General features: G+C 43.6%; 1 protein-coding gene across 1 annotated transcript in view; it reads right to left on the bottom strand.

Annotated features, from left to right (window-relative positions):
- The window catches only part of OTOP2 (otopetrin 2), a 41,984-nt gene extending 20,963 nt beyond the window's left edge, over nt 1–21,021 (bottom strand). Inside the window, exon 1 of the mRNA XM_018568587.1 lies at nt 20,949–21,021. The gene's annotated coding sequence lies outside the window, so the exon portion shown is untranslated. The remainder of the gene's footprint in view (nt 1–20,948) is intronic.
- Nucleotides 21,022–23,889: the final 2,868 nt, after the last annotated feature.

Here is a 23,889-nt window from a genome sequence, read left to right as displayed (position 1 = left end):
AGGGTTATATGTATTATAACAAAAGGGAAAAACTAATGTGCCAAAAGCATGATAAGGCATACCCAAGAGGTAGAATGACTGGTAAAAACAGATAGAACAAAGAAAGGAAATAAATAAAGAGAATAGAGAAAACAAAAGAAGAGAGAAGGAGAGAAAAAGACAGAAAGAAAGAGAAGGAAAGACAAGAAAAGAAAGTGCCCAGGGGAGGAGAGAGAAAATACGCTGCGCGTCAGCAAAGACTGGTTGTCACTCAGAGACAACAACCATCCACAAATGCAACTTACAATCTACGTCGGAGAGAGTCAGAGGTCGAAAAATCAATCCAAACCGCCCAGGTAGCATAAAAATGTTCATGTTTATCAGCAGCTATTGTCAAGATTTCTTCCATCCTCATAATCTTGTTCATAATATTAACCCAGTGGGTGATGGATGGGGGTACAGACGTTTTCCACAGAGTTGAAATGACCTGGCGTGCTGCAAAAAAAATAAAACGAAAAATAGAGCGTTTCAGCCCCGTTTTAGACCCAGGATAGCTAGACAAAAGAGCGATTTCCGGGGAAGGTGTAAGGGTTTTACCGTAAATTTACGAATAAATTGCAAAAATTGATGACCAAAAGGGCTATAAAAGGGGGCAAGACCACCATATGTGCAGGGACGTACCTCTATCATCCCCACACCACCAACAGGTGTTCATCAGCACTATTAAAGTATATGTAAACCCATTTTCTAAAATCTCTATTACCGTAATCTTTAATGTATTAATTTAATTTAAAAAGTAATTTTCAATATTCTTAAATCAGCAGGTTTTATGAACACTATACATATTGATCCTGCCACCTAGGTGCTTATTCAGGCACTTCATGTTCGGGGCAAAAAATGGTTCTGTGCCTGTCTACTAATTGTTCTCCTGGGTTGTTGGCATGTCGCATGAATTTCAAATGTAGATTACAAATTGCCATTTGAACACACGTTATGCAGAATTTGTCAATCTCAGGAAAAGCCCTGCCATGCAGCTACTTCTGTAGTGCATGTAGACAGAAAGAGGGTTGTCACCTTTGTTCTGACAAATAAGGGACAGATGGAAGAGTAGTGGGCAGGGCTGATAGTGGTGCATGTAGTACGCCGCGCCAAACTGAGACACTGAGATCTGCACTGGATGATGATGTCTCCCTTTCCTTGCTGCTGAAGAGGGCTCATTCCTCCTTCACATCAGAGTCCCGCTTTCAAATCAAAGTCCCTCCTTCACATCAGGAGCCCCACGTCACATTAGAGACTCCCCTTCACATCAGAAGTGCCTCCTTTCACATTAGAGCCCCCCTTCAGATCAGGCAACCCCTTCACATCAGGAGTCTCCCCATCACACCAGAGTCTCCCCTTCACATGAGAGTCCTCAGTCCCCCTTCACATAAGAATCCTTCCTAACAGAGTCTTAACTACAGGGAGGCTAGGCAGCATGGAAGAGGGTGCCGGATTGATGTAGTGATGGACTGAATACACCTGAGTTCGGTTTTAATTCGAACGAAGTTTTAACTTGAACTTAGAACTCAATGAAAGCCTACGGGACCAGAACTCGGTAAATCAAATGTCCCCATTTTGAAGGCTTATATGCAAGTTATTGGCCATAAATAGGGTATGGGGATTCGGGTACTGCCCTGGGTCAGGTGTATAGCTTTACCCAATCAGTGCTCTCACAAGGCACTATGCGGTGCGCAGTGCCCTGTGGGGAGGTCGGCGGGCGAATAGCCTGCCAAACGCCCTGATAGTTTGTGTGTTCACTGAACACACGAACCAGCAATGTTTGAGTTGAACTGTTGTTCAACTCGAACATCGAACCCATCCCTAGACAGATGCAGACTTCTGTCCTTTTCTAAATGCTTGCTGTGTTCCTGAAAGCCCCTCCCAGATGAGCATCATGCATTTCCATGGTGCAGGTATGGATATCTTCCCTCCAATCCCTGTTCCTCTTTCCTCCTATATTGTCCTTCTTTATGGTCTGAAGTATAGACCTCTATGAAATGTTTACATAATAACCAAAAGTATGAGAAGGCTGTAAACTTTTTTTATCCAGTCTCTAAATTATTGCATTGGCTATTTTGAAAAGCCAATATAAAGGCAGTGAGGAGTGAAAAAGGCACTTATACGTTCATAAATTTTACATATCATTTCTTCAGTGTCCATGTAACTGGGGCATGGCAGGGGTTTATCCTTTGCCTACATATGTTGTTCTAAAAGTTGTCCTTCTTTACTATCTAAGGAAGTTGGGATGTATGAGTATTGCCTGTGGTCTCCCTGATGCTGATCTTTTCCCCATTAGTGACTTACCATGCCTTGTTTTGCACTGTGTCCTCTATGTGGAGGCGGCCATCTTGGTAGAGGCAGGGCTATGCTTCTTTATGTCTGAGCCTCCAACAAGGATAACAGTGAACAGGCACAGTAGTGACATCACTAAATCTAACTCCAAACTTTCTGAGACTAGCAGTGAGAAACTGCAGTGCCTTAGATCTCACCCTACAGATATACAGCAATGAGACTATAGGCACAACACAGCAAATTTTCACTTTTTAGTTCAATTATAACTTCAATACAAACTATTTTACAGTAATTTACCAGATTAGCAAATGATCACAATACTACTACTACTACTAATACCAACAGCAATAATAATAATTAATTAACATAATAACACATAATATGAACCATAATAGCAATTATGATAATAATCATGATCTTATAATATGAAGGCATGTGTACACCACATAATGAAATAACTTCCTAATGTTCACCTGCCAAAATGGAAGTGGCATTTTATGTAGTCTGTGTGCTTTGATGTGTGGGCTGCATGCATTCTGTGTTGTGTATGCTGTGTACATTCTGTGTTGTGTATGCTGTGTACATTCTGTGTTGTGTATGCTATGTACATTCTGTGTTGTGTAGGCTGTGTGCATTTTGTGCTGTGTACGATGTGTACATTCTGTGTTGTGTAGTGTATGCTGTGTACATTTTGTGTTGTGCAGGATGGTTGCAGGCTTCATTCATAAGGGCCCATTCACACTATGTGCGGTGATTGTGACATTTGTCTGCATCTGATTAATGCCAGTCACTGCAAGGATACATTGAAAAGAATCGTTTTCTATGTGCCCTGTTCACACTACAATGCTGCCTTGAGTTGGGTTGCAGTACAGTGGGCAGATATGCTTCATTATTTTGCAACACAACAGAGCTTGCTTGAAGCCGGAGTCAGTGTTTATCTCAGCTCCACTCCATTGCACAGAAATATATCAATATATGTTCTAGTAACAAAAGGCGCCACCCCCGACCCCCCCCCCACGAAGCTTTTTTTCCACTTTTTAGTTCTAGTCCATTTTGACTGTTGGCTTGTACAGTGCTACAACGGGGGTTCTTATATTTTTTTCAATCTAATCCAAGAAGAGAATTTTTACCAAAATGACAACAAAGCCATGCAAAGATAAATAATAATGACCATTAATTAAAAACAAACAAGCATCCTTCTAAATCCACGGCCATTATTATTAAACATTAACAATGTTAAATATTCAAATCCCATTAGACAATATTGACCACAGAGCCATACTGTCTGTTGACAAGGTGTTCCATATCATCAATTGCCCATACCTTTTGGCAGTTTTTTATGCCTTTGGTTTTGGTCAAAGTTACATTAGATCCAGATCCAGATTATGGATCCAGATCTTATACTCAGCACACACGGCTTGTATGAGGATTAATAATAGTATTTTTCAGACCTTCGCACTGCATAGGGGTACAGTGCCGTCACCGCTATTGTTTACGCTGGTGGTGGAACCCTTTCTCTAGGTATCTTACAATTACCGAAAAATTGTAGGCTTTCAAAGAGGATATAGAGAAGTAAAGATCACATTGTATATGGAATGTGGATTATGTCCTTCTTTTTTGCGAGACCCTGAATGCTCTTTATTCTCAATGTTAATAACCATGTTTGGCTTTTTTGGGGTGTTTTTCATTAATTGGGACAAGTCAGCATTGCTGCCGCTCGACCCCTTCAATCTGGGCTCCTGGCCTGTGCCTGCCAAATTAGGACAGTGGACTCCTTTGGATATCTGTTACTTGATCTGATGCACCCTACTGACTATTTTAAGCTTAATCTCATCCCCCTCTTGGGCACATTTAAGTAAAAATGCAACAACTGGTGTAAACTGCCTCTGAACATAGTAGATAGAGACAATTTATTTAAAATGATCTGGGCCCTTTAACTATTATATATTCTGTAAGACTCTTGGATTACACAAAATGGTATTAACAGATTGACACCCTCTTTAGGGACCTTATCTGTAAAAAACACCCCTGCATAAAGCTCTCTACCTAACAATTAACTAAAGAGTAAGGGGTACTAGAGATCCCACACGCTAACATGTACTTTATGGCATCCCCATTGCAACATCTGGCTGGGTAGGGCACCAATACCTGGGAAGATCCCAACCAAAAAATTCTATTATCTATGTCTTCCAAATACCAAAAGTACAACTGTATCCATGATCGGTGATATATGGGAGGCAATTAAATATTACATGCCTTATATACAGCAGCCCATTTGCAAGCTATTGCAAACCGACTATCACTGACAGCACAGACAGATATGTCAGATAATACATGACAGATAAGCTGTGTTTATTGCTATGTTTGTTAATATGATTGACGTTTGTTGAGTCGACAAATAAAAATCAAAATAACTATTGTCTGCTGACGATTATGATATGTCATTTCTCTTTAACTGAAGGGATGTTACCATTGGAATAGCTTAGCAGTTGTATTGTAACTGTTTACTGCATCTTCAACGATTGTCAGTATTAGACTACATTCATAGGGGGCCTTGTGGGATTCCTGCAGCAAGAACCTATGGATTCCTCCAGTAGGAACCCCAGGTGCCCCCATTCAGATGAAGAAGCTGTGCCCATTAGGTTCTTGAATCTGAAATTCTTTAATCCCAGAGCACAGCATAAGTTACAGTGTGAATGGAGCCTTAGAATACTACTTGTAACACCAATGTATTGGATATGTCTTGAAATATGCAGACATGTGCAATGTGAATTAGATGCCTTGTTGTGTCTATATACGCTGATACAAAAGATTACAAAAAAAAAAAATTAAAAACGAATTATTAACTATTTAAGAGTTAAATAAAACAAACAACTACAAAGTACCATGGCAGAATGTTGGTTTTCATTACCAAGAACTTTATCACATAGCTTCTCATATGCTGTCAATCATAGTCATTGTGTAATAGCTTCTGGGCTGCTGATTTCAAGCTTGGACACAAAGTCAAGGAGCAATCAATCCCAAACACGTCTCGAAACACATTTGGGTCATGGCCCATAGTTAAAAAACACTGTGCTACGCTAAAAAAAAAGCCCCACAAAATGTAAAAACTGCCTTTCTTTTATGAATAATTTGTTTGTACCATGCTTTGTACAAGAAAGCTTTGATAGATGCTCCAGTCTGGCCAATGGCCATGCAGATATGTAAGCATAGTGGCTGTTTTTTTTAACCTGGGAAAGCAAGGTCCTAAATGTGGACTGAATGTAGAACAAACAAGGGTGCCACTGCTGATAGTAGAGTCCAAATGTTTGGACTCAGATGGATATTATACATAAGAATATTTAGCAGGTGTTAATAAATAAGAGAACACTTACAAGTATACTTAAAGCCAAAACCTTTTTTGTAGCTTCGGTTATAGTAAAACCTCTGTCAGTTTGAGTCAATATGGGTCATTAGGGAGATTTCCCAACACTTATTTTTTTGGAGACACGACAGGAAGTGAGAGGAAATCTCTCCAAAGTGTTCATCAGAACAGGTGTCCCCAGGTGTCACAGAATACAAGGTGTTCTGTGATTGGATGAGGGGAAATTGTAATTCTCATACACCCCTTGTCCATTCACAGAATTACTTGTATAATTTAAAAATGTAGGGATGTAGTATTTTTTTAAAATCCATTTTTGTATTTTTGCAGGGTGTGCTAGAGATAAGATTCCATATTATGCATGTTTAATACTGTAGGTGGCCAATCTCCAGGCTTGGAGGAGCCTGCTGTGCATGCTGGGAGAACTATTAAATATCTGAGGCACTTCCCGCCACATGGTCTTCCCTCCAGGGTTTTTACCCTGAGAGGATGCCAGCTGCGCATGCTGGGAGAACATTTAAAGATTGGGGCACTTCCTGGCACAAGGTCTTCCCTCCAGGGTTTTCACACTGAAGAGGATGCATCTGTAACTACCAGTCCTTTGGATGCATCTGTAACTACCAGTCCTTTGGATTCATCTGTAACCATCAGTCCTAGGGATATGGGAAGTTGTGGGGATCTCCCCTCCTGGGAGGTATCCCTAAGTTACTAGCTGCCATGGAGTGCTAGAGCCCTTGAGGAAGTAGAACTGCAATTGTCCCCCACATGGAGGTACTGAGTGACTGAGTTGGGAAGCTACACAGGAACCCCGTTGCTGTACTGCCTTGAACTCTAAGACTGAGTATATACAGGAACCTCAGCTGTCAAAGAGCCAGTTTTGAAGTTCCAGTGTCCACACTGTCCAGCCAGTAAAGCCCCGTGAGAAATGTACCAAGAAAGTTAGATAGCATGCAGAAGTCCAAAGGACTGTAGTTTGATGTAAACCTACAGGTATCCTGTGCTCCTTCCCTATTCTTCATCCACGTCCTATTAAAATCTCTACAAATCTATTCAAAGTGACTGGTGCCCATCATTCATACCATCCAATGACAAGAACTTCACCCTGAGAAGAATGCACCTAGGACATGTATTACCAAGTCAATGGGTCTGGGACATTTAGAATGTCACTATTGATTGACAGGGAAGCCATGTTTTCTTAAACTATGTGCCAGGAGATTACCATTAGTGCTATAAAAACAATACAAGATGTTTTATGAATGGAGGAGCTGCAGAGCAAGGGGCCCGCTGTGACCACTATGCTCCAGCCCCAACTGCTAGTTTCATTGTCGGAATTTCAACGCTGAGATCACTGGCGGAGGCTGCATGTAAACGAAAAAGAAAGAAGCAACAGTTACCATTGAGGCACACGTCATAAAACAGTGGGGCACACATCATAAAACAGCCAGGCGAATGGCATTCAGCAGTGGCAACCACCATAAAAAGAAACCTGAACTGAGAGAATACAGTGGTTGCCACTGCTGAATACGAATTTGCCTGGCTGTTGCCTACTTAAGTGTTTATGAGGAAACATGCTTCAAATAAAGTTAGAACCTTGAATATTGACTCAAAAACTATAGAAGCTAAAGTATATAAACTATATATATGACATTAACAAGCATGTTTAGAAGTCAAAGTCAGTAATAGCAGCCTATATCCTTCAATAAAAAAAACCATACAGTATCTTCTAATGACTCAGGATATACACACCTCCTGAGTTTCATATGTTGCTGTACTTTTTAATCACTAAGGTGACACCTCCCAGGTGTGCCTACTTTAATGGAAGAGTCCATGTGCTGCAACCCAGGCACGTTTTGATATTACTAGAAATAGGCGTGTTTTAAAACATTTAGATAAGAATGCATCTAAACTGGGTTTGTGTGGCTTGCTTTTCAAGATCTGAGAAATGAATATGGTAGAATATAGTAGTCAGGGAAAGGTGCTGAGGGTGTGGCCAGGCTCGTTATACACAGATGATGAAGTAGTCAGGGAAAGGTGCTGAAGGGGTGTGGCCAGGCTCGGTGTGTGACCTGATCTACCCCAGGTGCCAAATATTCTAGGTACACCACTGGCACAGATTTTGCTTATTGCTTGCAATCATGTGGTTAGTTGGGTGTTAAAGGAGATCTATGAGGTAAGTGATTTCCACTCATCCGCTTAGTTAGAGCCATCCTGTCACAAAGAAGCTGTCACAGGTCGGCTCTATTGATCGGGAAGTGAGCAGAAACATGCAGCCGATCCGCTCACTTCCTGAACGTCTCCCTGCAGTGAGCGGTGACTGTCAGTCACCGCTCTCCAATCATCCAGACTGGAGGAACGGACGGGGGAGAGGGCGGGCACAGCTAAAGAGGCAGAGCCAGCTGTCACTCACGCAGCTGGATGGATCTCGAGTGCATTGTCGTGATCTGTCCTGGCTGCAGCGCTCTCACTATATTGCGGGCAATAGCCCGCTATATACTGAACTTTGGGTCATGGGAGGGGGTTAGTATATGTCCTCCCATGACCCTAAAGAGAACTATGGGGAAAACACTTACACCATAGTTCATTTTTAACAGGCAAATGTAAATTAATATTGAATGTCTCATGTTTACAATTATATTTGAACATGTTTAAAAACCTGTGAGGCATCTTGCAGGTACCCAACCAGCTGCCATGCCAGGTACCCAAATCTGCCATGCTGACACACATTAAGCAGGAAACCCTCCTGTGATGATGTGCAGCCAACTATGTAGTGTGTGTATTTAGACAGCAAGTGGCTGAAAAAGTCTAGAGGAGATTAGCAGCACTGAGCAAAAAAGCATATAAAAGTGAAAACAGATTTTTTTATTAACAGAAAAAAAAACATGGCAGTTGCATATGATACACAGTGCTTTAGCAAACTAAATGTAATCCAGTTAGGGTTTGCATCTATTTTAAACTGAGTTTCATGTAATCCATTAGAGCTATAATCCAAGGAAAGGGTTGACTGGGTATTTTCCTGAAGCCTGTGCTGTGTGACTTCCTTTTTTCTGCTTTCTGTACCACCAATCACATTTTCAAGGCAGGCCTGAATGTAAAGGTGCCCATACACCTTACGACCATCGCAAGACTTTTGTCTTGCGATGGTCGTAAGCTTATTAAAAGCTTGTATGATCTGCCCATCTTGGACAGGCAGATCGTACTTGCGATCATCAAAAGCCCGCCCCACTGAAGGGCGAGCTTCCGATGACCGCAATGCAGAACGGGCAGTGTGCGCGTGCGCACACCGGCCCGTTCCGCAGCTGTCGAACGAGCAGGCAAGAAACCCGCCGACAATCGTACGATTCTCTGCGGGTTTTCGAGCATGCTGGTTCGACAAAAGACGTGCGACCGTACAGTAGAAACGGTCGCACGTCTTCGTTCACACTGCTCGATTCTCGTACGATCGCGGGATTTCCCGCGATTCTCGTACGAGAATCGAGCAGTGTATGGGCACCTTAATGAGTGGTTGTGAAAAATACCTTATAACTAACATTTCTTATATTTTGTATGTGGCTGCTGCACCCTCTGTACACATTTAAAGGCGTTCTAAAGCATCCTTTCTCAACCAGGGTGCCATGGAACCCTGGGGTGCCTTCTGGCTTCATCTGGGCTGCCTTGAAATTTTCGCATAGCATCATACCTTCGGATGGTGCAGCCAGGCCGCCAGCACCATGGAATTGAAGGATGCTAATTTAAGATGGGATTCAAAAAAGTTCACCAGGCCTGCTCTGCCCACTGCCATGCTCCTGCAGATGGTTGGATGGTAGGACACTGATGTGAAGGAGAACCAAGACATCTGATGTGAAGGGGTCTCCTGATGTGAAAGGAGGCTTTTAATGGGAGATTGCTGACTTTTAATTTTCAATACTTTTAAAAGGGAACAGTGACTGAAAAAACGTTAAGAAATGCTCCAAAGTCCCAGCACATCCTATCCTGTGATAACATCAGCATTGTAATAGGAATACACACTAGAGTTGTTGTTGATAAAATCCCTTTTATATAATGAGTGCTGCCTTCTGTCTGCCCATCACTTCCAACAACTTCCTGGATTCCCAGTGTGCTTTGCGTCTCTTTCCCTGCTGCTTGATGTGATATAATCTTGACTTCTCGGGAAGTACATTTCGCATCATGCCTTGCTTCCAGCAAGCAATGATGATGTTACATTGTTCACACATTGAGTTGTAGTTCAGAAGGCAGGCTTTGTGAGAGGTGTGATACAAGGAAGTGTATATGCACAAGGATGAGTGAAATTGTGTCAGTGCATTGTAGAAGTACTGTACATCCTATGAGCATCTTCAATAGCTAAGTTTACAAACTTCTAAATGGATATGCTTATTAAGAGTGGGGTAGAACGCATGGAAATTCAATACAGAAATACATATTTAGTTTTAGTTTTTGGCCATTTAATGATTCACTAGGCATTTGGACTGGAGCACACATATAATGCCCATAGACCTAGAAAAGAGCAGGTCTAGAAGCCAGTCATTCCTTATAAAGTATTCAGAAAGCATCCAGAATCTTGGCAGATAGTTTTCTTTCTTATCAGGGAAGGGAGACATTGGGCAAGGCGATGTATAGACAGGGCCGGATTTCCAACAAGGCCAACCAAGGCCCGGCCTCGAGGCAGCAGAGAGAGGAAATCCGGCCCTGTGTATAGACTCCATAAAACAGACAAGGAAATGACTTACTAAAATTGCACATTGTACTTATAAAAATGATGAGATGTATAAAATGTGCTGGAGGAGTCCTGATTACCACAATGAAACAGTGGAAGGATAATAATATGTTTGGAGATTCAATCATTCAGCACCTACGTCCAACACCATATCTAGGAACTGGCCCTCAACTCCTCCCGTGTTTATGTCTAGTGACAATTTCTCCTCTATAGTCAGCAGATGTCATAAATAGACATAAGACAAAGTAAGCCTGCTGCGGGTGCTAATTACTACTATATTACACTATTACATGTTGGCCTGCTGCCTGGTGCACGGAATCATTTAAAAAAATGTATAGTGGTTTTGTACACAGGTTAATTTATTTTGGCCAGCTCTAAATAAAATACATAAATTCCAGTTAGCTACAACATTTCTGTAGTTTGTGCCTTCCCTGCCCCAGAGATCAAAGGTTAAATGCTTGTTTAGTCTTGGGAAGCTATTATTCCTTGCTTCCCAAACAGCCCTCACTCACATTCACCCCCAGAATTTTTGGGGCCACGAACGAAAAAAACTAAGAAAGTGGCTCCATGTGACTGTCATACCTATCACCCATGTGTTGTTAAAATTAAATGTATTGTTTATAGAGGACTGCGGTCACTATCATGTACATGTCTCTCTGGAGCTGCTTTGCTGGTTATTTCTGCTTTGTCTGTCAGGTTACAGGCTGCCTGCTGTTGCTAGGAAGATGTACCGCAGTTAGCCGTGGCACCAGGGTGGGTGTCACCTTGTGGGGCTGTTGCGTTTGCATTATGACATCCGAGGTGTGACATCATCATGCATGTGCGGTGACGTACGTCACTGGCCATCTTGGTGATGGAGGCTGGCAAAGAGAGGAGGGGGTATTGACCCAGCGGGATCATGTATGCTGCCAGGTCCCCCCTTCTCTCACGTGCTGCTATCGGCTCAGTCTTGGCGGGAAAACAGCTGGCCAATGAGTGTAACCTTTCACCTCAATAGTCACACCTGTCACTAGGCGGGGTCAGCAGTTATCTCTGAACTGGCAGCTGGACTCACCTCTGGATTATCTTCAGCCTTCCTGCTCCCCTGCCCCCACTCTCCAATTTCCTCTATTTTCCCTTATCACTGTCAGTCTTTATGGGGTAATGTCGCCAACTTTGTGGGTAGACAGCGGTTGGTAAATTGCAATTTGGTTGATGTAAATTATTGCTGCTCGAGTCTTGAAGACTAAGCTTGGTGGTCTGTTAATGGTTCTTTTTGGTATTAAAAGTTAAAGTCTATTTCATGGTTAAAATGGATAAAAACCCAATAAAGAGGCTGCGCCCTATAGTTTTCTCCACAATCTTTTCTGTGTGTTTACTTTATTTAGGTTTATTGTTATGATATGATGGGTGTTAATGGGGTGTACAATCAATATGCTCTACCCACTTTTAATATTTGCATATTAAACTATTATGATTTTTATTAGGGATGCACCGATATCGATACTAGTTTCAGTGTTGGTGCCGATACTATTTGGGCGAGTACTCGTACCTGGCTATAAGCTAGGAGCCACCTTGTTCTGCCCCAAGCACCTAACTCCCTGATTAACAAAAAGTTTGCCACACAAACTGTATCTTACACACTTGCCACACAGGCTGGAGCTCATCAATTTGCCACGCAGGCTAAGTGGCACCACAGCCTTGCCCTCTTCCCGCAGTGCGATCGCCCGCACCATAACGTGGGCACAACAATGCTGTATGCACTATTTTTTCAGATCACATGGGCATTGTTGTGCCCACGTTCCGGTGTGGGCGTTCTCACTGCGGGGAGGGGGGGCGTGCTTTGGTGCCAACGACTTCAATGCACCGCCACACCCACTCCCGCCCCAGAACGCAGGGGGAGTTACTATGCGCTGGAACGCACTCTATATGGTGTGAAGAAGCCCTGAGGGCTTCTTCACACCATGTCCGGATCATGTCCAGACCAGAACAGTTTGTTCCAGCAATGGGAATGTGTCCCTATGGTATTTCTGGCCTCTGTGCACACCAGTGCAGTCCTTTTGGTCCAAACAAAAAAAAATACTGCTTGTCTCATTTTCTCTGGTCTGGAATACATGAAAACGCATCAAAAACACATACAAATGCATGCAAACACACTGGAACACATTGAAGGGCACTGGACTGCACCTGAAAGCCCATTTTAAGCAAGAAAAAAAAAAGCAGCAAAATGAGGCTATGTTCACTCCATGTCTGGAGCAGATCTGCAAACGCAGTGCAGTGTATTTTTGCCGTGATTTTGCCACGCTCTGGTGTTGGAACACACTGGACTGAACTGGACCGCACCTGAAAGTCAATTTTATGCAAAAAAAATTGGGGAAAAAAACGCACCGGAATGTGTCAAAATAGCGGTAAAGGCTTGTTCACACCAAATCTGGACAAGATCTGCATGAGTTTCTGCATTTTGACACGTTCCGGTCCGTTTTTTTTTGGCCTATAACTGGCTTTTAGGAGTAGTCCAGTGCGTTCCAGGACGTTTGCATGTGTTTTTGATGCGTTTGCATGCGTTTTGGTGCGTTCCAGAGCCAAAAAAATAATGCTGCCGTTTTTCCACATGCTCTGTAACTGAACGCTGTGGTGTGAACTAGAGCCCTGTTCCCCCATTCTAGGTTTTCTTTACACTGGCCTTTCAAAATAGAAAATATAATCATTTCGATTGGATGAAAGGATACGTGTACTATACCAATAGGATAATTGAGAAGAAAGAAGGCCAGAGAGATTTGGTTCTGAAATACGGACAGTCCCTCCAAATGAGGAACAATTAGAAACTATACAGAAATATGAATGAAACTTCATTTTATTCAAGTGAACACCACAGTACACCACCATTGCTCCCTGACTGTTAGGAGGAGACTGCCTCCCCAGCATACTTGTAACGCAGTCCGAGTTTCTTTGTAATAAGCCCCATGCCTATCCCTTACTTATCAGCCTTCTGCAGTTTCCTGTATAGCAGTACTTAAAGGAGAACTATGAGGTGAGTGAAAATCACTCAGCCTCATAGTTCTAGCCAACCTATGACAATGAAACTGTCACAGGTCGGCTCAATAGATCGGGAAGTGAGCGAACGCATACTGCCGCTCGCTCCCTTCTCGATCCTGTCCCTGCAGAGAGCCGTGACTGTCACTCACGGCTCCCTGCAGGGATTCCCCCTCCCCCCCCCCTGTCCTCCAGCGCTGACTCACGCAGCTGGGTGGATCTGTAGCTCGCGGTATACTGAGCTTTGGTTGACGGGAGGACGCTAGTTTGTGTCCTCCCGTTACCCTTAGGAGAACTATGGGGAAAAGCCCTAACCCCATAGTTCTCCTTTAAACTGGGAAAGCGAGGTGCAGGACTAGAATCCAGCCAGCTGTACTGCATGCAAATGTGCTGATAGGAGGAAGGAGCAGAATGAGCACAGAGATGATCCATCTATCTATGGCTACCCTTCTACTGACCAGTTAGCTGGCTGGAAGTGGAGAAAGGGCACCACTCCACACCAATCAGCTATTACATTATGACCACTGAGAGATAAAGTCAATAACATTGATTATCTCATTACAATGGCACCTGGAAGTGGGTAAGATATATTAGGCAGCAGGTGAACATTTTGTCCCTGAAGTTGATGTGCTGGAGGCAGAAAAAATGTGAAAGTGTAAGGATTTCAGCGACTTTGACAAGGACCAAATTGAGATGGCTAGATGACTGGGTCAGAGCAACTCCAAAACTGCAGCTCTTGTGGAATGTTCCCAGTCTGCAGTGGTCAGGACCAACTAAAAGTGGTCCAAGGAAGGAAAACCGGTGAACTGGCAACAGGGTCATGTGCGGCCATGGCTCATTGATGCATGTGGGGAGCGAAGGCTTGCCCGTGTAGTCCAATCCAATAGAGGTGCTGCTGTAGCTCATATTGCTGGGGTTCTGATAGAAAGGTGTCTGAATAAAGTGGACTCTTTCTGCAGGATAATGTGCCCTACCCCTGCCAGACTACAAAAATGGTTCGAGAATGATTTGAGGAACACAACAATGAGTTAGAGGTGTTGACTTGACCGCCAAACTCTCCAGATCCCAATCCAATCGAGTATCTGTGGGATGTGCTGGAAAAACAAGTCCAATCCATGAAGGCCCACCTCACAACTTACAGGACTTAAAGGATGTGCTACTGACGGCTTTGTGCCAGATACCACAGCATACCTTCAGAGGTCTAGTGGAGTCCATGTCCAGACAGGTCAGGGCTGTTTTGACGGCAAAAGGGGACCTACTCAACATTAGGTGAGTGGTCATAATGATATGGCTGAATGGTGTATTTCTTTTACAGTCTAAACCTGTAAAAGAGAAAGTGGTGTCTTCCATCTGGCTTTGCTGTACAGCATTGCTGGGTGAATCTTTGTACTGGATGGACAAGCTCCCATAAACATATCTCCACTCTGTATTTAGCTTTTTGCCTGGAGTTCAGCTTCAATATTCACAGATGCTTTTTACCTGTACAGACCAACAAAAAAGAGAGAGACAGTTTTCTAAACTATGAGTCTTTGAATTCTTCTTAATCACTTCTATCTGCACCTTAGGCATTGGAGACAGGGCAGCCATCAGAAATTTTGGGGCCCCTTACGCGGCTTTAGGCCGGGCCCCCCCGAGCCGCTGGACGCAGGGCTTAGTGACGCGCTGGACGCAGGGCTTAGTGACGTGCTGGACGCAGGGCTTAGTGACGCGCTGGACACAGGACCCACCTGAGAGTGACCCTGCAGAGCCCACCATGGATGCTGCACAGCCCATCTGAGACTGTCTATGGTGGGCTCTGAAGGGGTCTCAGGTGGGCTGGTCAGGGCTGCATCCCTCTCCTCCCTCCTTTCCATCCTAGCTCCTCTTACCTGCACACATGGCCTCGTCTGCCGCTGGACCAGCTAGATGTGACGTCACTTCCAGCCAGTCCAACATAAGATAAGCAGCGTCGCTGATGGGGCCCTAGCTTGTCTCAAAGCCGCTGCTAGGGCCAGGCCTCCACCTCCTCGCCCTTCACCATCGGCCGATAGTCATGTAAGGGACCCGGACGGGCCCCCCCAGGCTGCCCGGGCCCCTTACATGAGTTTCGGCCGTACCCCCCTGATGGCTGCCCTGATTGGAGATACACCCAAACAATTCAATAAAATGTCTAGGGCTTCTCCTATGCCAAGGGTAGGCAGCCTTGGCACTCCAGCTCTGGTGAAACTACGAATGCCATCATGCCACTGCCTCTGGGAGTGATGTCTGTGGCTGTCAGACACAAGAGATTTGTAGTTTCACCACAAATGAGTGCCTGATCCTTGTACCTCGCCACCGCACGGTATACTGCTATTACTGGGAAATCCTGGCTGTCAAAAAGATAGCTGACGCTTGCTTTGTATTACATGAGTGGCTGTAAGATGACACAAATAGTGTTTCCAAGTAATAATAAGGACTCGTTCACACCATCCACATTGAAGTGAATGGCACTGTAGGCACGCTCTCCAGCCACAACGCGATCAGCCGCACGGGAGCGCAAGGCACATCAATTCCTGCGGTCCGGTCAGAAAAAATAGTGCTTGCAGCATTTTTTCTGACCGGACCGCAGGCATTCCCGTGCGGCCAAAGTGCCATTCACTTCAACGCACCGCCACCCCCGTCCCGCCCCAAAACAAACTGAGGCGGCTGCAATGCGATCCAGTGCATTCCAGCCACAATCAGGCCGGAACGCACTGAGGATGGTGTGAACGGTGCCTAAGAAATGCAATGTAGCGACAATATTGTTACATGGTATTTACTGTTTCATTTGTATGTAGATCAAAGGGACAATGTTTGATCTACATATGACATCAGCGAAAGCAACCTTACAAGACAAAAATATGTGCCTCTATAATCCCTTTTTAACTCTTAATTAACCCTAATCAGCACTAATTCACTTTTTGCTCCCTTCTCCCCTTAACTATTTTTATTTTTTTTTTCTATATTTTCATCATTGATAATTCAACTTTTTGTTTTGTTTAAATTCAGTTTGTTTGCTAATTATTTCCAGTGTCACAAAAAAATGTTTTAAAAAAAATGCGCACTTATTATCTACAGTAAAGTACTTCTTTTAAACCTACACTGGTCAAAATAGAAGAAAATCATTTTTGTTCATTTGATTACGTATTTTTTTCTATAGCATGTATTTCAGAGCCAGTTATCGCCATAGGGGAAACATAAAAATGGTGCTGGTCGAGCAGGGTACATAGGTGTGAGAGGTCTCTTGTTGAATTTAGCCATATGTGTCCAGAATAGGCCAGAAAATGGAAAGAAGTTATGAAAAAAAAAGATCACAGCAGGTAAATGTCGAGGTTTGGTGTTACCCTGCTGTCCTAGGCACTGGCCCATAAGACCTGCTGTGCATAACAAAGCCCTAACAACTGTAACCGGTTGATTGCAAATCAGCGCCGTGAGGTTCCATTGCACAAGACACAGTAACTGATTTGCGTGTTTGTATCTGTTAAGGTGGTTATACACTCTACAACCATCGCAAGACTTTAGTCTTGCGATGGTTGTAAAGGGATTAAAAAAACGTACGATCTGCCTATCTTGGACAGGCAGATCGCACTCTCGATCATCGCAAGCCCGCCCCCCTGAGGGGCGGGCTTCCGATGACCGCAATGCTGAACGGGCAGTGTGCGCGTGCGCACACCGGCCCGTTCAGCATTTATCTTCCGAGCACCGTTCTAACCAGCCGAGAATCGTACGATTCCCGGCTGGTTTTCGAACATGCTGGTTCGACAGAAGACGTGCGACCGTACAGTAGAAACGGTCGCACGTCTCCGTTCACACTGCTCGATTATCGTACGAAAACCCGATCGCATACGATTATCGTACGATAATCGTGCAGTGTATGGGCACCTTTATGTAGAACTGACTAATAACCTACTTTAGAAATCAGATTCTGCAGCTGGGATGTGGCACCTGCAATTAATTGTTGTAAAACGTGTAGGAGGCACAAGGTTCAAACAAACAGCAATGGTTACCGTGTATTCTGTAAAACCAGTTACATTTAGCCCTGGTTCACACCTAGTCGTTTTTGAGCAGTTCCAAAAGCGCTTTTAACTGCCCTACACAAGAAATGCCATGATTTTAAATGGCCCTGGTTCACACCTGAGCAGGTACAGGAGCTTCTTTGGGCAGTTCAAAACGCTTTTCCTCCCCAAAGACTTCATTGGAAATGCCCAAAAACGTGCTACAGAAGAATTTTGCTAATTTTTCGTGAGCGTGTTTGCGCGTTTATACGCGTGTTCTTCCATTACCCACAATGGTTTAGGAGCTGCCAATCAAAACGCACGTCTTTACGTACGCATGTTAAAACGCGCATAGAAAAACACGCAAATAACCGCATGCTGCTACCGCGAGTACAAACCTGCAAAAACGGTGGCGCCTAGGTGTGAACCAGGGCTGAATGTCTCATTCACACAGGCGTGCACACCCATGCAGAGACCTACTTCCGGGATGGACAGGTGCAGCCTGTAATTGAGTGACAGGACTCGGCTACACGCTGACCCAAACCTGCACATCTTTAGAGGTCAGACAGTCTGCATCCAAGAGCATGCACCTGGATCTACGGCGTACAGCCGTGTCCTGTCATAGGGATGTACAGGCAGCTACACGTAGTTACAGGCTGCACCTGTCCCTCCTGAGAGCAGGACTCTCAGGAGGGACAGGTGCAGATGTGAAGCCGAATGATGCTTTTCAGCATTGCATTTCCTTTATACTAGTTAGCATTTTTATTTGGTGAAAGGTTTGGTCCAATATAAATACATTTGCCGGTTAAACTGTACATTTATGTATACAGATCTGTATATCACATCCAACAGGGACTTTTGAGGAAGCAAAGGGGATAGACAATTCCAAAAGAGGGATAGTCCCTCAAAATCAGGGACAGTTGGGTTCTGTGCTACATATACACAAATACCATTTTGTCTACTTAGCGTGCAGTGGACGAATGGCTACTATGCAAAATAACAGTTCTCCAATACCCAAGTCACACAGAAACTCTCCGACCTTCAAAAAAGTGCAATTTGTCATAGCAACCAATCAGAATTCGGCTGGTATTGATTAGAATTCTGTAAAGTATGTTTTGATTGGTTGCTGTGGATTACTACTGCACACTGTGATTGCTCCTAGTGCTGTTCATTGGATAAGCCAACAAGGGCACATTCCCACATCCTTCACAACATATTGAGGGGAATTTATCAAAACAGGAGCAGACAAAATCTGGAGCAGCTGTGTCTGACAACCAATCAGCTTCTCTATCATTTTCAAATCGTAACAAGGACTAGAGGCCTCTGTAACAAGGACTAGAGGCCACCACCTAAAACTGGTGGAGAAAAGATTTAACCACAAGGGGCGCAGCGGTTAAAATCTGGAACTCGTTGCCACAAGCAGTGGTATCAGCAAAGAATATTGAACCATTTAAAAAACATTTAGATACCTTCCGTAGAGACCACAACATATAAGGGTACAGGTACTCTTCAAAACTAGACCACACAGGGATTTATACACACACACACAAATGCACAATCACATACATGCACACAAAGGTTGAACTTGATGGACCAGTGTCTTTATTCAACCTGAAATACTATGTAAATATGTAACTAAACAAATTGAAGAGAGAAGCTGATTGGTTGCCCTGGGCAACTGCTCCAGATTTTGTCTGCTCAATTTCGTTTGATAAGTTCCCCTCCTTTTCTCTTTAAAGCGCAGCACATGCATACTGTACTCATATTACATTCTGAAAAGGTATTTGACAATCTATGACGGGCATCACTAAATAGTGGACCGCGATTCAGATCTCTGTTCGATGATAATTGTACTCACTGGATCTCCTTCAATTTTAATTCACTACCCCTGATTTATGGCATTCTTTCACCGATGTAGGACTGCATTTACTGCCAGAAGGATGCCATCATTCAAATGTGCGTAGGTCAGCATGACCTCTAAATATAGCTCTATGCAGAAATAGTTGTATTGTTCTATAACAATCTGATAATTGTGCTCAGTGGAATTATTGACCTATTATGCTCATTCACTAATGGGGGAAAAGACAGAGGCTTCTTATGTCACTTATATCTATGTCACAAAGCTCTCTTAGATTATAAGTACCCCATCCATGATCATCTCTGGACATATCAATAAAGATGTTGTCCACAGAGGCCAGTAAAACTCACTGTTTTACCATCTTAGAGAATGAGACCTGATTGGTTGGGACAGGTGACCAATCCATTTTAGCCCCAGGTTACTTTTCTCCAATGAGGCTTGTGTTTGATCTGGTGTACCTATCCTTTGGTTGATAAGAACCCCCTGTTCCAACTCAGGTTCTATGGTCCTAGACAGGTCCAATTCTACATATTTGCAGCCAACGACAACCTGTGACCGGTAATTTGCTTGTACCTACAGCCTGACTTGAAAAGATTGTACCCACAACTATGCCAGAAACCTTATTTTACTGCTGCCATGTTAACATAAGAGCAATGCCCCATCACATAAGACAGTTTGGTTACAGAAGCTGGCCAAACAACGGGATTGCAAAAGTGTGACAGACTGTTGGAGAATGCCCATATTAAAGAAACCAACCCCAAAAGAAAAAAGATTTCAGAGGTACTGGGAATTTTTGCTGGTCTTATGGCAGACCAGGTTTCTAGAGGCTTGTGAAAAGCTCACTGGCTATGGTTAGGTAGCTCCAAAAACACCAGGTACCCCACAAATGAGACCCAAAAGACTGGAAAAATGGATGCCTAACCAACAAAGTAATAAAATTGCCAACATGTTTCAGGCAAACACATCCTCTTTTTCAGGACTTAGGGCAATGTAGTAAAGACTGAAGGACTAATAACAGTGATGCCCAGAGACATCTCTGTATTTCGCCTGGAAGGAACCATCAATAAAAAGCGGTCAGTAGAGAGACTGCTATAAACTGTTGACATTACATAGACTGCCGACAAAACTGAGAGGCTGCCAAAGAGTTTTCCATTGTTACAAGAACCATCCCAGTCATATCATATCATCTTCTATCCTATCTCGTATAATATACTGTATTGAATGCATAGTTCAATATATAGTTAATAAAGTTGATATCCATTAAATTCAACCACTATAATAAACACAAAGTTCAAAACAAGTGAAAATGAAGATCCAGCCTTTGCCAAGGATGTCAAGGACAAACCGCATTTGTTAAGGTGAAATTTAAACTAGGCTACAAAAACATTCCAGAGATTTTCATTACATTCGATTTCATTAGTGTTATTCAGAACCTCATCAGATATGACAGACATTGAAAGTGTATTGTACCAGGTGCCAACAACAATGACAAATCAGGAGATCTCCATAATAATTGGTCCAAGGAGAGTAACTATCCTCTCCTATAAAAAGTAATCTACAGGATACACATTGTGCATAGGAAAGTATACAATAGACTAAACATATCATTGACGCTCCAGGAAAGAAGACACTCAGGTTAAAGCACTTTGAAAGGTGACAGGTGGCAGCATGTGTTATCTTTTCAGATGCCGTTGAGGTTCTTACCTGCTGCAGGTGATAGATGCAGTGACAGCAATCAGTGCTCATCTAAGTAGATTTGTGTAACCATTTAGTGCTGACTGCTCTTCCTTCCTGGGAAGCCCTTTCCAAGTGAAGCACCACAATTTGGGTTGTAGACCAACAGGTTCTTTCTGAGTGACACTCCCAGGAGAATTATTAAAGGAGGTGCTGTGCGTGGAGCTAAGAATACTGTTCACGAAAATGTTTGACAAGTGGGAACAACACCCACAGGCTGCACGATTACTGTAATCTGTAATACCAGCCTGGCAGGGGTTTTGGCTTTGCCTGGTTACTGAAAGTAGAAGGAGGGACTTCACAAAGATAGGGTCATGTACGTTACTGGATGTCCTCAAACTTTAAATAGTTTAATACCTTTCATTACACAATATATTGTCTTAAACCTGTGTAACCCTTTGCTTTATTATTACTTGAGTACCATAGGTGGACACAAGCTTCATTTATCCTTAGATTTTTTAGCTTAGGTTTTTGTACCATTACTTTTTTTCTCTGACCTTCAGTTGTTGCCAACTATTGACTTTGAGCAACTTCAGTTCTCAAGCCTATGGTAATGCAGCTTCAGTTCTCATGCCTATGGTAATGCAGCTTCAGTTCTCATGCCTATGGTAATGCAGCTTCAGATCTCCATCCTATTGTAATGCAGCTTCGGTTCTCAAGCCTACGGTAATGGAGCTTCAGATCTCACGCCTACGGTAATGGAGCTTCAGTTCTTAAGCCTTTGGTAATGGAGCTTCAGACCTCAAGCCTATGGTAATGGAGCTTCAGTTCTCAAGCCCATGGTAATGGAGCTTCAGATCTCAAGGCTATGATAATGCAGCTTCAGTTCTCAAGCCTATGGTAATGGAGCTTCCGATCTCAAGCCTATGATAATGCAGCTTCAGTTCTCAAGCCTATGGTAATGGAGCTTCAGTTCTTAAGCCTATGATAATGCAGCTTCAGTTCTCAAGCATATGGTAATACAACTTCCGTTTCCACGCCTATGGTAATGTGTGTGTATGTGGGGACAATGGACTTTTGTGTTGGTTTAAAACATTTTTTTTTAATATGTGACTTTAATTATTTGTTTTGGAACGTAATTTTTTTAAAACTTTTTTTTCACTTAACTTTTTTGCTATCACACAGGGAGATAAGAAGCCCCCTATGTGGTAGCCAATTTACACACACAGGTGGTCCTCTTTATGGAGACATCAGGGGTCTCTAAGACCCCTAATGTCACCTAGGGACCCCCAAAGAATCTGATGAAGCAGAGACGTACTTCACCAGCTTCTCCCCAGCTACAGAAGCCGGAGAATGACAGCTGAATGCGAAAGTGATGTAATATACATCACTTCCTACATTCAGAGGCCGGCGGGGAGATCAGAGGGAGATCGTGTGATGATCTTTTTCTGATCTTTGGTGACAGAGCCGTCGCGTGGGTCCCAGGCCCGCACCGGTCACAGCGGAGTTTAGGATCGGCGGTGGTGGAGGGGGGTGCACACCAACATGCATAATACAAGTGATCCAGCGGGTCCATAGCCGCTGGACCGCTTGAATGTTAGCAGCCATCGCTGGCTGTTTACAATTTGAGCAATTTTCCCACTCGTGTGCGCCACCCAGTGGTGCGCACAAGTGGGACGGGCGAGGATGTTTAAAAAAAACCCAACTCACATTCAAGAAGTTTAATTACAACGGCCGGCCAGTAAGCGGTTTCGCTCGCCACTCCTCCCTCTTCCCTTCTCCAAGCTAGTAGGTGGACGGCTGCTGGAGTCTGCTGTGTCCCCTGTGATCTTCTATTGGACAGGAAGTTCAGGGAAGCTGAGCTGAGAGATTTGGAGCTATTCGGAAACATGATGGCTATAAGTGCTTGAGCAAAAATGAAAAGAAACACTCTCCTGGGCGATGTATATTTGCTTGATCTGGATTCATTAGCAAAATAAAGTTTGAGCGTTTACTAAGGTAAATCTGAAGTTATTTGTTACTGTTACACTTCAAAGCTCAATTTCAGTCAAAATGTGTTCTTGGTTTGGACAGGTCTAGGAAGGGTTAAAGTAGAAGTAAAGTGATCAAAATCAAAAATCGCTGGAAGGTAGGGATTCTTGGCTGACCTACAAAGTCTGTTCTGCCAAAAAAAGTTTTCCCTCTTTCCCCGATATGCATGCACTGTGCAGGGTACACACTCAGCCCATTTATATGATCTCCAAGATGCTCTGGGGACTGATTTTGCAGTCATGAGTGGCCACCCAATGGCTGAAAAAGGTTCCCGAGGAACCCAGAAATGGTGGCAGCAGAGATGGCAGTGGGACAGAAGATTCATCACACATCGCTTGAGAAGGGTACACTTGAAAGGTAAGTGTCCCATAATGTGCAAGTATGCTGTGCATATATGCACATTATGGCATAGCCCAACACAAGACAGGACAGGTTTACTACCATTTGGTAACATACTGCTGACCAAAGCTGCAGTCACTGTTCAGGTATTCTGACAGCAGCACACCAGCTGGGGAGATTCCCATCTACCCCGTTTAGTGCATGGCCAACTTTACAACCTCTCTCTGGTTTTCTACTGCTGTCTGTTTCCCACTGGGGAAGTTCCCCTCACTTCCTGTCTCAGTGACATGGGATCAAAGGTACAAGAAATGATTGCAAACCATCTCAAAGCATATTAATTAAGGTTTAAGCTGACCATACACACACTGTTTGGCCAAATTTATCTCATGTAAGACAGGGAGAACCCCACTGCAAGTGTATTTTTCCCTGAAGTTCAGCTTTAAAGTGACATTAAAGGCAAATAATTTTTTCCCTCACCCCAACGTTAATTAAAGCACTTACCTTAAATGAGGTCTCTTAATCCGATCATCTTCTTCTTTCCTGCAGTTTTCAGCCTTCTCTGCAGCGATGTGGCGAATCTCCGATCCAGCGCTGACTCCTC

The sequence above is a fragment of the Nanorana parkeri genome, unplaced genomic scaffold, assembly GCF_000935625.1.
Source record: "Nanorana parkeri isolate BGI_ZX_2015 unplaced genomic scaffold, ASM93562v1 scaffold1214, whole genome shotgun sequence".
Lineage (NCBI taxonomy): Eukaryota > Metazoa > Chordata > Amphibia > Anura > Dicroglossidae > Nanorana > Nanorana parkeri.
Note: the sequence above shows the minus strand (reverse complement) of the source record. Positions and strands in the feature narration are given on the sequence as shown.